We start from the raw sequence: 16,934 nt of genomic DNA on the forward strand, positions 1-16,934 counted from the left end.
CAGTGGCTGGAGCTGAGATGATTTGAAGCCAGGAACCAGGAGCTTCTTTGGGGTTCCTGTGCATGTATGGGATCCCAAGGCATTGGGCAGTCCATTACTGCTTTCCCAGGACACAAGCAGGGAGCTAGATGGGAAGCAGGGCCACTGGGACACAAACTGGCACCCATATGTCATTCTGGTTCATGCAAGGTGAGAATTTAGCTACTGATCCAATCGCTCTGGGGCGGGCCTAAAGCAAAAATTTGGGGATCCCCCAACTGAATCACTGGACTCGGAACCCCATTTATGAAGAGAATTTCAGGTTCCATGGTCTGAATTTGGAGCACATGTGTCAGAGCTGAGCCTCCTCAGTGGACAGCATATCCAGACGCACATGAAGGATCTGACATAACATCAGAGCCTGCAGAGGATACCTGGTTCCATGACAGAGGACCGAACAAATTGATCAACTACTCTAGCCAAATGCTGGCAGTAAATATCTGGGCAAATGAAAACTCTGGACCATACCAACCAGTGGATTCTGGAGAGCTGTTGTCATGATTGGAGTGGTGAGACTGGCAGTAATTCAGAACTGTTGAACTATTGAAACTTTTTGAGCAGGAGCCTCAGAGTATTCCCCACATCGGAGACCCTGGAGTGGTGTTGGGTGGCTGTGGAGGTGTTTGGGAGGCTGGGTGTGGCTTCTCTGTTTGTCTCCCCTCTTCCCCCAGGTACAGAAAGGAAAAAAAGAGAATGCGGAAATGGTGATCTCACCCACCTTCCTATAGTCCTTGACCCTTATCACCTTAATCAACTATCATCAAAAATAAAATGATTAATAATAAAAAAATCTTACAAGTAAGAGGAAAAGATAGAACCACCCTCCTAAATAGCAAATATCAGTAATAAAGCACCTTTTTAAAAGTAGATTATGTAACATGAGCAGTCTTAGTGTATTTATTCAAATGCAGGCAGCTTTATTTCATTTCTATTCAGATGCATGTCTGCCAAAGTGAAAAGACACATGGTTTGCAAGGGATCTGTGGCCTGGGACAATTTCTGTGATGATTGTATGCCTCAGGCAGGATTGCAAGAGGTTCTTCTGAAACAGCTCAGGCAAAAATTCCCACTCGAGTGGTCTGGGCTTGCCCTACTGACACAGCTTTGGAGTTCCAGAACAAGAATAGAATCAGGCATGAGTTTACTGTCAAGCTAATGGAGCTTTGGTATCATGGATTTCCACGATCCCTTCCAAGGCCAAAGCTATGAAGAAATGCATTGTTAGGGAAATCACAGCAGTCAACTCCAGAACATTTATAGAATGGCACAGAGTGTATAAAATAGAGGAATCGTTCATCAAAGAAGTAGCTTGTGCACGGAAAACTACAAAACACAATGAAGAAACTAAGAACACAAATAAATGAGACAGTATCTCATGCTCATGGATTATACGAAATGATACTGCTAAAAGGTCCATCCCACTCAACATGATGTAAAAACTTAACACCATCCTATTTCAATTTGAATGATATTTTTTACAAAAACAGAAAAATAATTCTAAAGTCATGCTTGGAGTGGTGAGATTGGCAGTGGGAAACTACAAATGAACCAGAATAGATAAAAGAAGGAGGAGGAGGAGGAAAAGAGGAAAAAGCAAACTTGAAACTTGTCTCCCACAAACTTGATTTTAAATTATATTGCAGAACAATAGCAATCAAATAAAAACAGTCATGTAGTCTCAGGGGTCTTCTGTCCAGTAGGCCTCAAGACCACCAAGGGGTGAGGTAACAAGTCCTTCTCTGCAGCAGAAACACTGGAGACAAACTGGTTGTGTGTTTATTTGAGAGAAGGCACAAGCTTATATAGGGGAGAAAAAGGGGGCAGGCAGAAGGGCGGTCCCAACAGGACTTCCACCCAACAACGACCTTATGACAGGCTAGTAGGTATGTTCATCCCTCTGGACCTCCAATGAAGTTATAAGTCAGGAAGCACAGGAAGCTATGTCTCAGGGCAAATTCATCACCTGCTAAAAAGCAGGATGAGTGTAACATTTGACTTCCTAGTGTTGTTTACCAGGGAAGTCCTAGCACAGATCGTTAGAGGAGCAGAGAAGAGAGCTGGGGTGCAGCCCATTGCTCTTGCTACATGCCCCGTGAACAGGCCATGTTGGGGTCTCAGGTAGCCGAGACTCTTGTCAGGAGTTCTCTTTGGGGACACAGTGTGCCATGTGCCTCCCACATGGGATAGGCAGGCAGAGATCCAGGGGCAATCTCTCGCAATGTAGACCAAATGGGGCACAATAGCCTAGAAATAAACTCATGTCTCTATAGTCAGTTTTGAACAAGGCCATGAGAAGACACAGCAGGAGGGGATAGCAAATCTGCTCAAAATGTGGTATTGGGAAAACTGAATAGCCTCATGCAGAACAAGAACATTGACCTCTATCTTGTACCATATTAAAAAAAAAAACAACAATAAAGCTACAAAGCCCAAGCGCATTGATAAAGTGCTCCTCAACGTTGGCATGGGAAAGGGGATTTCAGCTATCTCACTGGAGGCACAGACAAGAGCGAACCAGGCGTGTGAAAGTGTAGCAAGCTAAAAGGCCTGTGCAAAACAAAGGGAAAAATCAACAAAATGAAATAGCAGCCAACGATTGGGAGAAAGTATTTACCAACTGTATGTCAGACAACGAGTTAGCATCCAAAATATCTACGAAAGTCAAATAATTCAATAAAAAAATTTTTTTAAATCACCTCGTTTAAAAATGGGATGATCAAAGTGTAATGGTGTCCGTCATTGCTGGCACGCATCACTCGTCAGGTTAATTGACAGCGGACAGGGCACTGAAACGGAGCTTCCTCACCCCACCCCTTCCTACCTCCTTTCGCGCACCACTCAAATGAACTAAAGGCACAAAAGAGTGCACCCCACTCCTGCCTTCCATACCATTCACAACAATCACAGTACAGAAAGACTCCCTAGGCTCCATGCACCTGGCCCCTCCTGCCTCCTGCTCTGCTACCTTAGGTGAGGTGACTGATTTGGGGCTCTGGGAACTCCCTGCCTGCCTGCCTGAAGCATTGTTTGTACTGCATGGCTCTCAATCTGATTGGAGGATGAGAGCTTAAAAACCCCTGACATTGTGGGCTCAGCACAGTGGCTCCTGGATTGCAGCCGCAGCTGCTGTCACCAAGCCTGGGAAATAGAGTCCTCCTCACATCCTACACTTGGGTCCAGTGCACTCCACAGCAAAAGCAGGCATTAGCCTAGTGGTTGATGTGTCTCTATCCTGTATCCGAGTGCTTGGGTTCAACCACCCGCTCTGGATCTTGACTCCAAGTTCCTGCCCATGTAGACCCTCAGAAGCAACAATGATGTGATTAGGTTGTGTTGCTCACCTGAGAGATTGGCACTGTGTTCCCAGGTCCCACCTTTGTGAGCCGTGAGGAGTGAACCAGAAGATCAGAGCCTGTTGTCTGTCCCTCTGTCTCTTTCTAACTCTCTCAAACAAGTGATAATAATTTTAGTATGAGATAAAGATCTGACACTCCTACAAAGGGAACAAAAACGGCCATCAAGTCTAGATGTGCTCTATGTGGCTAACATCAGGGAAATGCAAATTAAAGCTACAGTGAGATATCAGCTTACACCTGTTAACGTGGCTTTTGCCCAAACGACAAGAGGTAAATCCTGGTGAAGACGTGTAAAAAACAGAACACTTACATGCGGTGGATGAGTTGGTTGTTGTAGTTACTGAAGAAGACAGAGGATCTAAAGAAGTTAGAATAGAACTACTGTATGATCCATTAACCCCTATTCCATACACACTCATACTCAAAGGCAATGCAGCCACAGCCTTGAAAAGGGTTTCCCATACTCACTGCAACATCACCTATGGCTGCTGAGACAGGGCAACAACCCAGAGGACAGGTTAGAAGATAAATGGATAGAGAAACAGTATATATATATGGTTTTATACGTATAAATATTACTTATTGTATCTTTTATTAATACATGATATGTAATATATGAAATATAATATAATATAATATAATATAATATAATATAATATAATATAATATAATATAATATAATATAATATGATTCAGCCTTAAGTGAGAGGGCGATCCTGCCATTTCAAGAACAAATCAAAGGATACTGCGCTAGGTGACATAACTCAGGCACAAAAATGTAAATGCTGCATGGAATCTAGACAAACAACAACCTGAAATCTCAAATGCAGAAATAGAGTAAGACAATATCAACCAAGAGGGGGAGGGGAGAAATGGCATGAACTAGGTCAGAGGGCACAAAGCTGGCCTCCTGCAGGGCTGGAGATCCAATGCACAGTGTGAGGACTATAGTCAGCAAGGACGCACGGTCTACGAGAAACTTCCTGAAAGCTTCCACTTCAGCTGTAGGTACCCCACAGGCACACAGGGGTAACTCTGTGAAATGGTGGGAGCTATCCATCAGCTTGGCTAATGGATGTTTTACATTGTGTATGTGCAGTGATGCTGGCTTATCAACGATTTGGCTTGTGATTTTACAACTTACCATGGTGCAACAGGGATACACACTCAGTAGGAAGCCTATGGGGAATTGTGAGTGTGGGTTGTTTCTTGCGTTGGCATTCTAAGATCCAGTCCTCTCTTGGGATGATGTGTGGTGGCAGTGAGTACAGTGTACAGCCTCATCAGCAGCAAGATCACGGGGAACCCTATTTTCCCCGGGCCTGTGCTGCTGAGTGATGCCCCTCGGTCAGCTGAGCAGAGCCAAGCTAATTCATCCAACCATGACACTTCCAACGTGGGAAGGTAACTGGGCTGGAGAGGCATCATCAGTACATCAAAGCATCATTTCATGCATCTTAAATACATTCACTTAAAAAAAAAGAACACTTCAACTGCTCAAAAAAGGGGTTTTAGTTCAGAGTTTGGAATGACTTTTGCCAGCAGGGAAGGGAGTAGAGTGCCATGTCCTGGAGTATTGTGGAGAGAAAAGATGTCCCAAATGCTGTGTGTGTCTCAGAGAATAGATCCGACTCTGAAACCATCACTTCAGGAAGTATTGTGCTTACTGTAGCTTTACTTCCAATTCTCAGAACTTCCTTTGTGGGCAAAACCTTAGATCCTAACGTTGGTTCTGGGGACTGCCTGAAGCAATGGCAAGTGTGGCTGCCATCAAAATTTGTCATGTGAAATTAAATCATTTTGCCTTTCCAGTGGGAAAGGCAAGCGAACAACCTGAGAAGTCACATTTGGTGCCAGGTGGTGTGGTTGGTTTCCTTTTGCGGTTAATATACTTATTCTAATGGCATTGTCTTTCTTGAAGGAGGGAACAGGGTAGACCATTAAAATCCATCAACCACCTCTTGCAGTGTTTGTGCTCATTTAAATAATGATTTTTGGATGTGTTACCTCAAAAGAAAACACGAGAGTGAGATATTTGGTGAGTTACAGGTTTGTCCAATATCCCGATTCCTTATAGATAATGCGGATTCACAGTGTCACCTTCAGGCAAGGTTACCAAAATTAAGTGAGAATGCATATAAAATGTTCAACTGTGTACCTAAAATATGTGAGATGCTTAATAATTGCTAGTAAATCTATCCATAGATTTTTCATAATATGAACCTTTCGTAAAGTTAACATTTTATTTTCATTGGAAAGTCAGGGTATAGAACACTGCATGGGGGGATGGGTATGTGACGAAACAGGTAAAGCTGCTGCTTGTAACACCTGCATCCCGCATGGGAACACCAGTTCAAATCCTAGTTAGCCTGCTTTGGACCCAGACTCCTATTGGTGCCCCCAGGAGAGAGCAGATAATGGCCCAAGTACCAAGGTTCTTGCTGCTCATAGAGTTTCTGCTTCCTGGCTGCACCCTAGTCTAACACTGGTCATTACAGAGGAAGTAAACCAACCTGTGGAATATCTTGTTCTCTCTTTCTCTGTTACTCTTTCAAATAAACACATACGTAACAATAAAACAGAGAAGAGCTTAGCAGTGTGAGATCTAAGCACTGACAGAGGCTCCATCCGCTGTAGTTTCCAGGGCTCATCCGCTGGGCTCACCCCTAAGTCTCATGTGGGCTAACTCAGGTCCTGGGTCATGAGGTATGCAAGAGTAGATGGGCTAGGTGTTACCCTCTCACACCACAGATGACAAATCGAAACTTCTGAGAAACTGAATTGTTTGCCCAGATGTGCAACAATAGAACATGCTGCACGTCATCATGAGGGCTCGTGGGGGAACTGAGCGAGATCTCTCAGCAGGGTGTGTAGGAAAGCACTTGTGGGACCTACACTTCTCTTTAGGAAAGACTCCCCCAGCATCATTGGCTTATTTGGCTCGCATTTCAGATTCCTATTTTCTTTATTTATCTAGAATCTTCTTATCTCAGTCAGAAATGATCTTTATATTGTGATGTAACCAATGAACCAACAATCAATGTGAGTCAGACAGCTTATGAGCTACATCAAAGAATTGTAAAACCTAATATACTTTTAAGAGCCTATGCTACTCAGAAATGGGGCGGGAGAGCAGAGAAATCTTCCATTTCCTTAGAATGTGCGAGGAAGACGTGAAGTATAACCTATCAGGAACATAACACGTAACTTATAGACAACAGATTCAAACCAGCATTAGACAATAGTAAAACTACAAAGACACACAGGGGTAATCAAGAGTGATCCGATAACCTCTTAACAGGAGGTCATATGCATAGAGCAGGGGGGGACCCCAGAGTGGAGCAGGTGGACAGGAGGAGGCTTGTATCCCAACCCTGGAGACTCCTGGTTCCTCACCAACAACTATCAGTATGGGCACCAAGGACTACATCCCAACAGACAAGGAGAACACGGGGAATTGGAGTGCCTCCGGAGACCGAGAACTCTGAGGTCTCTCACTCCCATTTGGATCTACCACAAGGGACGAAAGAAGCCCAAATCCTTCTTGGCAGGATTCAAGGTCATCGGAACAACAGCCAGGAGCCCTGAGCGGTCAGCAGAAACAGAACAGTTAATTTCCTTCGGGACTAGGGAGAGGAGCTTTCTCTGGTCCCTACTTAGTTCCAACTTTGGATCCCCCCCCCCCTTGCAATGACCATCAGGGTCGCCCCGGAGCAACCCCCCCTCAAAAAAAAAGGCAAACAAAAAAAAATTAGACTAGATAGACAGAGAACAACAAGGAAAGCTTAAAACCAGACAGGAAATGGTCAGGGTGGACTCACACATACCTTATTGGTAGGACACAAAGATTAGTTACTCCTCACTACGGTACTGAAGATTTCTCTGCACACCCATCCTAAAACTGTTCTGCACCTCAACTGTTAACATATGCCTTGAGTTATAAACCAGTTTAGACTATCCTAAAATCTGCCAAGCTCAGCAAAATTGTGCGTCAACACTATCAACTGCTAAATACTAAAATGAAAATAGACACGAGACAGCTGAATAGTACCCGAAAGCCATTTTAAGGTGTATAGAAACTGGCTGTATATAAACTAAAATTGAAATGTCAATGAAGTAGTCACAAGATGTGGTTAAGAATTTGCATTTTTTTAACATATTGGTTACTCAATACCATGTCAATTAATTCCATAATGTTGTAAATTGTTGTTGATTTTTTTTAAAGATTTATTATTATTATTGGAAAGCCGGATATACAGAGTGGAGGAGAGACAAAGAGGAAGATCTTCCATCCGATGTTTCACTCCCCAAGTGAGCTGCAACGGGCCAGTGTGCGCCAATCCGATGCCGGGAACCAGAAACCTCTTCCAGGTCTCCCACGTGGGTGCAGGGTCCCAAGGCTTTGGGCCGTCCTCCACGGCTTTTCCCAGGCCACAAGCAGGGAGCTGGATGGGAAGTGGAGTTGCGAGGATTAGAACCGGCGCCCATATGGGATCCTGGAGCATTCAGGGCGAGGACTTTAGCTGCTAGGCCACGCCGCCAGGCCCAAATTGTTGTTGATGTTATGTTGGGGCTTTTAATTGATTGGGAAGATATTCTGCCAGCTCTCCCTTCTGACCAGAGATGGTCTCCCCAAGAAACCGTTGAATTTATCTGGACAATAAGATGCTGGACTCTATGCTTGGTATATGTTTGCCAAGAAAGACTCTTGACTGAATTTGAACTGTCATACTGCAACAAGGTAAAGGAATTCACCATGGGAGGAGGGCATGGAGAGGGGTTGGGGAAATCCCAGAGCCAATGAAACTGTGTCACATAATGCAATGTAATTAATAAAAAAAAAAAAGAAATGATCTTTATTCAAAGAAATCCCCACCCCATGAAGTAGTCTGCAATGGATCACTTTAAATCACTTCTGATGCACATAATTATTTTCCCATTGCTTCCCAGATGGCATTGCCTGGGCAACAGGCATCGTGCGTATCCTACAGATCACGCCATCTCCATAGGCCAAAATTCATTCCATATATTCTTATTATTAAGAATAAGAATATTCTTCTTATTATCCCATATATTCTTATATATTCTGATTATATATATTCTTATTATTCTTCCATATAGTGCTGCAAAATTAATATTGCTGCTCAATATTAATCTCTGCAGAGATAAACTAATGTGTGGCCGCTTTTGATGTTCAAACTGTTGGGCCAGTGGTCTTCTGTCTTATTTTTTATTTAAATCATGAATTAGCAACTACATGGCCCTTGAGCTTGCTTGTGATTGTTAAAGCGATAAGTGGTGGACTGTCCATGCATGTATTACGGACTGGGGTCACTTGGGACCGTTTGCAGCACACAGCTGTGCTCTTATGAGATTCTGGTCTGTCTCTGAAAATGCCTAGATACTACCCTGCTTATCTGGAAGACGTTATCTTGTTGCTTTGTTTTCAGTAGCTTCTGTAGTTAAGAATCAGGACAAATATGGATTTTTGTTGCTGTGGTTAATTGATGTTTAAAACACTGGGCTAGAATAGTTGAGTGAAGAAGGGAGTCTAGTTAGTCATGGCTCGAGAGGGTGCTTTCGCTAGTAAGCACATATTTACATTAGTTTCAGTAAAAACACATTTGTTTGTACAAATACGGAACAGAATGGGACATTGTTTATAGCATCTCCGCTTGCCAACACAGAAAAAACAAAACTCATCCTCGCTCGCTCCCCAGCAGGTTTTACTAGGGAGAGGACCCATGTGGCTTACGACGGCTAATTGTTCAACATCAGCTTTGCTTCTTGCAAGAAACCTGAGTCAACCGATTCAAGTCAGACCATCGCCTCCAGGATCCGTGACCGCTTCATTTCCAGCTGTTCTTGAGCAAGTTCAAAGACAAGGTCCTTTCCTCCTTAGATGACAATCATTGCCTTCACAGAACAGCTCTGTTGAGATGTTTTTTCAAACGGCTGCAGAACCTGTGTCTTTGGAAGAACTTCCTGTTCTAATTCTCTCCTTGGGCACCAAGCAAAAGTGTTTCCCCATTCTTCACAATGATGCATCCAAGATTTGTGGGAAGCTTTGTCATTTGTCCCTTGTGTCTTGCCTCCAAGTCAAGATCGGACTCATTCGGCTTTCTTTTAAGTCATGGCTTGTACTTATCATGGTGACTTGCCCCAGGACTTGGCCTGGTATAGAGGTGAAAGCACCCTGCCCCTTGCAATATTTGTTTGTTTGTTTGCTTGCTTGCTTTTATTTCCTCTAACAGATGATTAGCGTCCAACCACCAATTAAAGTTGCTAAGTAATTGCTTGAAAATCACATCCTACTGAAAATGTAATGTGGGCACACTATGGTCAGCCAGTGGGTTGGGGGTAGAGTGTATATTCTTGAGTTTTTGAAACTCCACTTGCCATGACTTTTCTACACAGGTGGTGTTTGGAGTCTTAGCTGCTAGTCTCCCAAAGCAAGAGTTCTCAGGCAGGGGACAGAGAGTTCTCATCTCTCCAGGCAGCTCTAACATGCACCTGTCCCCTTCCTAGACCTGAGAGACTCTGCTCCAAAGATCACATTCATCCCTGTGAACAAATATTCATGCTTCCCAGATCCCTGGAAGGAATTCCCACTTACAGAGCCACCTGGACCAGCATCATCCCTCCTTCTGTTTTCTCAGTATCTTTGGGGAAAAAGAGAAAAAAAGATCTATGGGATTTTGAGGGGGATTCTGGACTGTAGTATCCAAACAAGTTCTTTGTACTGGTTGCCATTCCTGCGCGCTGGCTGCTTCCTTCCCGCTGCTCGTATCCCTCCCAGGACCCCTGCCAATCTCCCCCTTGTTGTTTTCAGGGGCTCCAAATGAGGTCCAGACCCAAGGTCAGAGGGGATTACAGTCGGAGAGCATTTTGAAGTTTAATGTCCTGGAACATTTCTTATTTCAGATTTGTTATTTTAAGCACACATTGTGATTTAATGACTCTTTTTGGGATTTCAGTTTGCGGTTGAGGCCCAAGCACCGAGGAATGCGTGTTTAATTTTGTTCATCCTATAACCAGTGTTTCATCTCAGACTAAATAGATGCACATTTTAGAAATCCCACAGAATCACTGAGAAAAAAACACTGATGTTTATAGAAATGCTTGCATGTTTGAGTGAATGTAACTAAAGGAAACAATGATAACTGGTGCCAAAGGCTTTGGGAAACGCTGCGAAGTCCTCAGTTTCTTGAGCCCACAGATGCCTTCCCGTCCGTGTCCTTACAGGACTCCGTGGGTGCATGAAGCCCTGGGCACGGGGGCTCCCGCGCTGACTCTGGTCTTTGTGGCTCCCAGGACCCAGGACGGAGAATATGTTCAGTGAATGGAGCTGAACTCAGGGTAGGGTTTCCATGCTCTCTGAAGAAGCCCTGGAGGGAGCTGGCTGAAGGGAGATGGATGAAAACTCCGAGAATTAAGTGCCTCAGTCTACTCAGGAAGAGAGGAGCAGTTTGGCATTGTGGCATAGTGGGGTCAGCTTCTGCCTGTGCCGCCAGCGTCCCTGGGAAGAGGGGTGGTGGGGAGATGCCCTGAATCGCTGAGTCTCTGCCACCTACACTAGAGCTCTGAATGGGATTTCTAGCTACTGATTTCTTCCCAGTGTCCTGTGGCTATTCAGGGGAATGAATTTGTTGATAGAAGGCTGCTTTTCTCTGTCTCTCCCTCCGTTATTCCGCCTTTCAAATTTTAGATAAAATAAAATAGAAGTTTTCCTGAAGTCCCTGCTGGGGCCATAGTTTCAGTTGGACAATTGAGCTAATCTCTGGAAAAGTTCAGGCTAGTCAGGATGCTTCTCTTTTGTTGCCTGTGCTGTGTGAGTCGAGTTTCCAGAGAACAAACGCATACACCTTCTTCACCTCTGGGCCAAGAACCTTGATCGTGCCAACCGTGGTAGGGACACAGCCAAAGTGCACAGGATTTGATGAATAAAGAGCTCAGGGCAGGACAGGAAATACATTGGGAGAGTTCCCTTGGCCTTCTCAACCCTGCCAACAAACTAACAAAATGCACATGATTTCCCAGGCACATGCACAGCTCCTAGAACCAATTATTTCTATTCCCACAACAGGGTATGCATATGCAAAAAGTGGCAACACCATCCAAATACGGGCAGAAATGATCCAGAACAGGAGGTGGTACAGATAGTACATGAATTTTATCTCAAAGCCAAGGCAATTTTTAAAAGAATCTACGAACAGAATGGCTAGAGACTTTTCCAAGTTCAGTGACTCCATGACAACTGGTGGTAAAATGTATGTTTTGGCAAAATTCAAATGTGGGACGAGGTAGGGAGGGACCAGACCCAGACCCAGCAGCAGGCAGTGGAGTCTGAGCTATTTCATGGTAGCAGACTGGAGAGCTGTCAGGGCTTCCAAGGGATTTTAATAGCCATGCGGTCAGAGTTCCCTGAGTTAAATAACTTCGATTTCCACTCCTGCTGCCAGCTGGCCAAGTGGGGGGACCACCTAGGTTGTGTGCCCCCCAAAGGAAATGGAAATGCAAGTCCCCTGCTCCTAGACTGCCTGGAACCCCACCACCTGGGATTGGTTCCCCAGTTAAAATGGAAACCTGACCAAGAGGGGGCAATACTATGAATTCACGTTGTCCTTCTCAAACCTGCTCCTGCTCCTGGATGGGCTTTAGGAGAACGTGGGAAGTGGATATTGAATAGGAGGCAGTGAAAACAGGAAGGAAAGCTCTGCCAGAAAGGTGTCTCCGAGGTTGTCTCCACTGCTTATTCTTCATGCCCCCCTGCTGCCCTTTCCCGTCAACAGGTGCGGAACACCTACCTTCCCATTCAAGAAAGTTGGTTTCAAGAGCCCCATGGATGCCTGAAATCCCAGATAATACCAAGCACTAGTTGGTTTTCATAACCATACACCCCTGTGGTGAAATCTGAATTGTCAGGCATGGTAAGGAATGAACAGTAACTAATCATAAAATAGAACAATGATATAGGGTCAAGTCATAAGAAATTGATATCTGTCTCTCCTCAGTTTCTCACAGTACTATAGATCTCCACAAAAGGAGGCTACTTTGTTTTCTTTCCTTACTTAGCTTGTTTAACTGAGGTACATTATGGCCTCTTTAGGACATATCTGAATTGCCAGTATCATCATTCTTGTGCTTTGGGTCATGTTGAGTAAATCAAGGGTGACTTGAATTAAAGCTTTGTTGGAATCTCAACAGTATATTGGAGAACAAGACGGGTGTCCTGGACCAGCAGAGACATGGTGCATATAGTGTGGATACGCTGGACAAAGGGATGGCGAAAGAGATGACAAAAGATACCTTTGAGCTGCAATAAGGTGTAAACACTGAAACCATAGCAATTCATATTCAAATCTGCTTTTTAAAAACATTTTTGAACCAAAGAAGGGACAACTCCATTTTGGCCAGTCCTTTGATTCTGGGCTTAGCCTGGTGGCATGAACAGAGCAAAGCCTCAACAAAAGGCACCTAGGCTGCTGGGGATACTCACCTTCTCATCTCTGTGGTTGTTCTGAGAACACCCCTGCACCTGCCTGCCACAGACTCCCAGCCCAGCTGCACCCTCACTTCTACCAGGTCACAGTAATAGGAGCAGAACCACTCAGACCCGTTGGGACCCTCAGGCTCAGGAGCCATTGGACTTTTCACTTCTAAGTGTCACTGAACTTTGGTTCTTCATGGTGCAGGGTTGTCACAGCAATCCATCACCACTTGATTGGACGGAAAGGGGCCTAGGGTGGAGATGGCTGGGATTTCACAAGACAAAAGTTGCCTCCCTCACAGTTAGGAATATACCAGCTGTCCTCACACACAGACTCTCAGGAATAAAGCAGGACATACTGCATCTCCTGGTGCACTCCCTAAATGGCTACAAAATCCAAATCCCTGCCAGGACTAAGCCAGGGGCCAGGAACTCCACCCTCATCTCCCACGTGAGAGGCAGGGACCTACATGTCTGGGCCATCGTCGGCTGCCTTCCCAGGTACATGACCTGGGAGCTAGATCTAAAGCACAAATACTGAAGCACAAACTACTGCTTTGATATGGGTCATGGGCACCGCAAGCAGCAGCTTAACCAGAGCCCACGTCTTCTTAGCTGCGTGCTGCTGGCAGCTGGAGTAGGAAAAGAGAAGCGGACCAAGATCTGCGTCACAGCTGGGGTCCCGTCACTTGCAGGCACTGTGTTACTCAGGTCACCTCCACCATCTCAGCGAGTCCCCACTGCAGTTCTGTAAGAACTCTGTGTGGTCTCCACTGTAGAGGTGACTACACGAAGCCCAGACGGCTTACGTAGTTTAACCATGTCAGTTGGGAACTGGTAAACCTCTCCTGTGCAGGAGCAGAGCTCAGTTTGGACTTCCTATCCCAGTGCCACCACAGGAATCCAGCCATGCTGCGGTGGCTTGACAATAGCCACAGGCATTGCATCAGTGGGTGCATGAGCTCCGTAGAAATGCGTTGAGGCACACTGACATTCAACTTCATAGAAGGTTCATATGTCACAAGGCCATTTTCTTGTCATTCCCTCATTTCCATCCTCTGCCGTGCCAACCACTTAAAAGAAAGTCAAAACCATTCTGAGTTCCAAGGCTGTACAGAAACGAGGTGAGAGGTTGTCAGCCTGTGGTGTGTCCGGCCTTAGGGTCAACCGATCAAATTTTACAACTGACTGGATTTAGCTCAAAGAGAAAATTCTGGAGAGTTTATATGTTTCTTAAGTTCTGGCATCTTCATTATTGTGCCCTCCTGTATAAAAACACTAAGAAATGGCTGACTCACTCATATAAAGGTATTAAACACAGCCTGCTAAATGACCCACCCTTGATTTGTAGCTCTCTTGAGGCAGCTAAATTAATTCAGAGTGTGTGTGCATGCATACATACGTGTGAGCACACATGCTTGGGTGTGCCTGCTCAGATGTTCATACACGAGTGTGACTATGTGCTGAAGACAGCCTTCACGAAGTACTGTGACATCCTAAAAGGCAATTTGAAGGTACTTCAAAGAATTTGTGGGAAATGGAATAAACAGACAAATATACTTTGGTGAAAAAAAAAATTCGGCAATCCAAGCACACGAAGGGCTTCAAAGAGTGTGTGGCCATTGTGCATTAGGAGAACTACACATGGTATTCAAAGATGCTTCATCCTAAAATAAACTTACCTTTTCATTCTATTTTTCACACATTTTTTTAGAGTACCTCATGTATACAGGGAAGGTACACAGGTAATAATACTAGGGTGGATTTCAAGGTCAACCAAAAAAGAATGCTGAAATTAGACACCGTGTCTGGCTCTGCAACCACACCGCTGCCACCACCCATACCGGATCCTCGTGCTCCTGGGCATACATCCCCTGACCACACCCCTAGCTGGCCAGGAAGGTTTACCTATCAATTCCATCAGAATCACACTTAGTCTTGGGCCATAGCCTCAGAGCACATAGGAGAATCATCATGACAAAATAATCATGATGGTTGCTTACCATCATGACAGACAGGAAAGCCAGCAGCTGGAAGAGAATTCCCTTCCTTTTTTTCCCCTTCATGTCTACAAAATTCTGTTGCTCAGAGGAGGGCATCTTGCGTCATTCAGAGTAACTTGGTTTCCATGAGGAAAGCTGATGTGATGCAATTGTTCAACCTGCTGTCACGTCCCATAGCTGGGGTTCTACCGTGACATCAGCCAAATGCGCATTTGGAGCCTGGGTAATGTGTTCACAGTGCTCCCACCAGAACAAAACACAAGTTTCTCCTACCCAGGCTGTACCATGCACCTTCCACCTTGAAAGAAACTTTGTAAATTTAAGTCTCTATTCCTTTTCCCCTGTCATTTGGATGCATGTGGACAAGACAGGTCTTTTGCTGAAGCTTTCTTTCTTTGTAGGAGAAGTTATTATAATCATATCAATGTGAAAGCATTTTAGAAACACTAGAAGTTGGAGGGGTTCTGCTGTGCAGTGAGTTAAACTGCTGCTTGGGGCGCCTGGATCCCACGTGGGAGTGCCTGGTTCCAGCTTCTGTCTCCCAGCTTCCACACACCTTCCTGCTAACGCTGGAAAGCCGCCGGTGAAGGCTTGAGTACCTGGTCCCTGCCACCCAGATGAATGAATTTTGGGTATCTGGCATTGGCCTGCCCACCCTAGCTGTTATGGGATTTGGGGTGGTAAATTGGCAGCTAAAGAATTCTCTCTAGTTCTCTCTCTCTCTCTGCAACCCTACCTTTCTAATAAAAACAAATGAATAAATATTCACAAATCAAACGTCTGGAAGGTGCGGCAGGAAGTTGACCCAGTGTTGAAGCCATCTACAAGAATGTCAGCATTTCCTGTCACAGTTCTGCTCCTATTTCCTGCTTCCTGATAATGCTCACCCCGGGAGGCAACAAGGGATAGCAGAAGTGATCAGAACCCCGCCCCCACCCTCCATGCGTGGAAGCTGATAGAGCCCCCGGCCCTGGACTGGCTCAGGTTGGGCCTCTGCACACTGCAGCATTTGGAAAGCAGCTAGCAGATCTTCTCTCTCTTTCTCTCTCGCTCTCACTCTCTTGCTGTCCACTACACATCCATCCCCACAAACTCTTGAATAAAAAAAGAACAGAAAGAAGAAAAGAAGAGGAAATAAAACTTGAAATAGCTCTACTTAGATTAGCAAAAATTGTGTTGCACATGAAGAGCCAATAGCTCAGATTTCAGGCACCCTCACTGGCCAGTGAGAATGTGAGCTCATTGAAGGTTACGGGAGTGGCTCACACACAGAATGTGCCCAAGCCAGGGAGCCCCTGGATTGAGTCTCTGCTACAGCATCAATGACCATCACGGCATGCATGCAGTCACTTCTATTTTGCACAGATTTCAAGGCTGATACACATAACCCCTTTGCCATCAGAGTCCACAGCATGACTGACTTCTTAACCTGCTGAGAGCAAAAAGCTGCAAAAATTGTAACCAGTGAGGGGTTGTGTGTTTGTATTGCCTTCTGAGCACATTCAACAAGTCATGAAACACATGTGGCTCAAGAAATGAAGTAATAGGGCCCTGCGGTGTGGCCTAGCGGCTAAAGTCCTCGCCTTGAAAGCCCCGGGATCCCATATGGGCGCCGGTGCTAATCCCGGCAGCTCCACTTCCCATCCAGCTCCCTGCTTGTGGCCTGGGAAAGCAGTCAAGGACGGCCCAATGCATTGGGACACTGCACCTGCGTGGGAGACCCGGAAGAGGTTCCAGGTTCCCAGCTTCGGATCAGCGCGCATCGGCCCGTTGCGGCTCACTTGGGGAGTGAAACATCGGATGGAAGATCTTCCTCTCTGTCTCTCCTCCTCTGTGTATATCTGGCTGTAATAAAATGAATAAATCTTTAAAAAAAAAAGAAATGAAGTAATAATGAAATAATCATTTTTCCCCTGGGAGTGTTCTTTTTCTCTTCAAGTACTGGCAGCATAGTTCACTTAGGAAATTCACTCTGCCATTCACCTGTGCTGCACACTAGCTGTAACTGAGGGTCAATCACACGAAGCAGAAACATCCCTAGATCTT

The sequence above is a fragment of the Ochotona princeps genome, chromosome 18 (assembly GCF_030435755.1).
Source record: "Ochotona princeps isolate mOchPri1 chromosome 18, mOchPri1.hap1, whole genome shotgun sequence".
Taxonomy (NCBI): Eukaryota; Metazoa; Chordata; class Mammalia; order Lagomorpha; family Ochotonidae; genus Ochotona; species Ochotona princeps.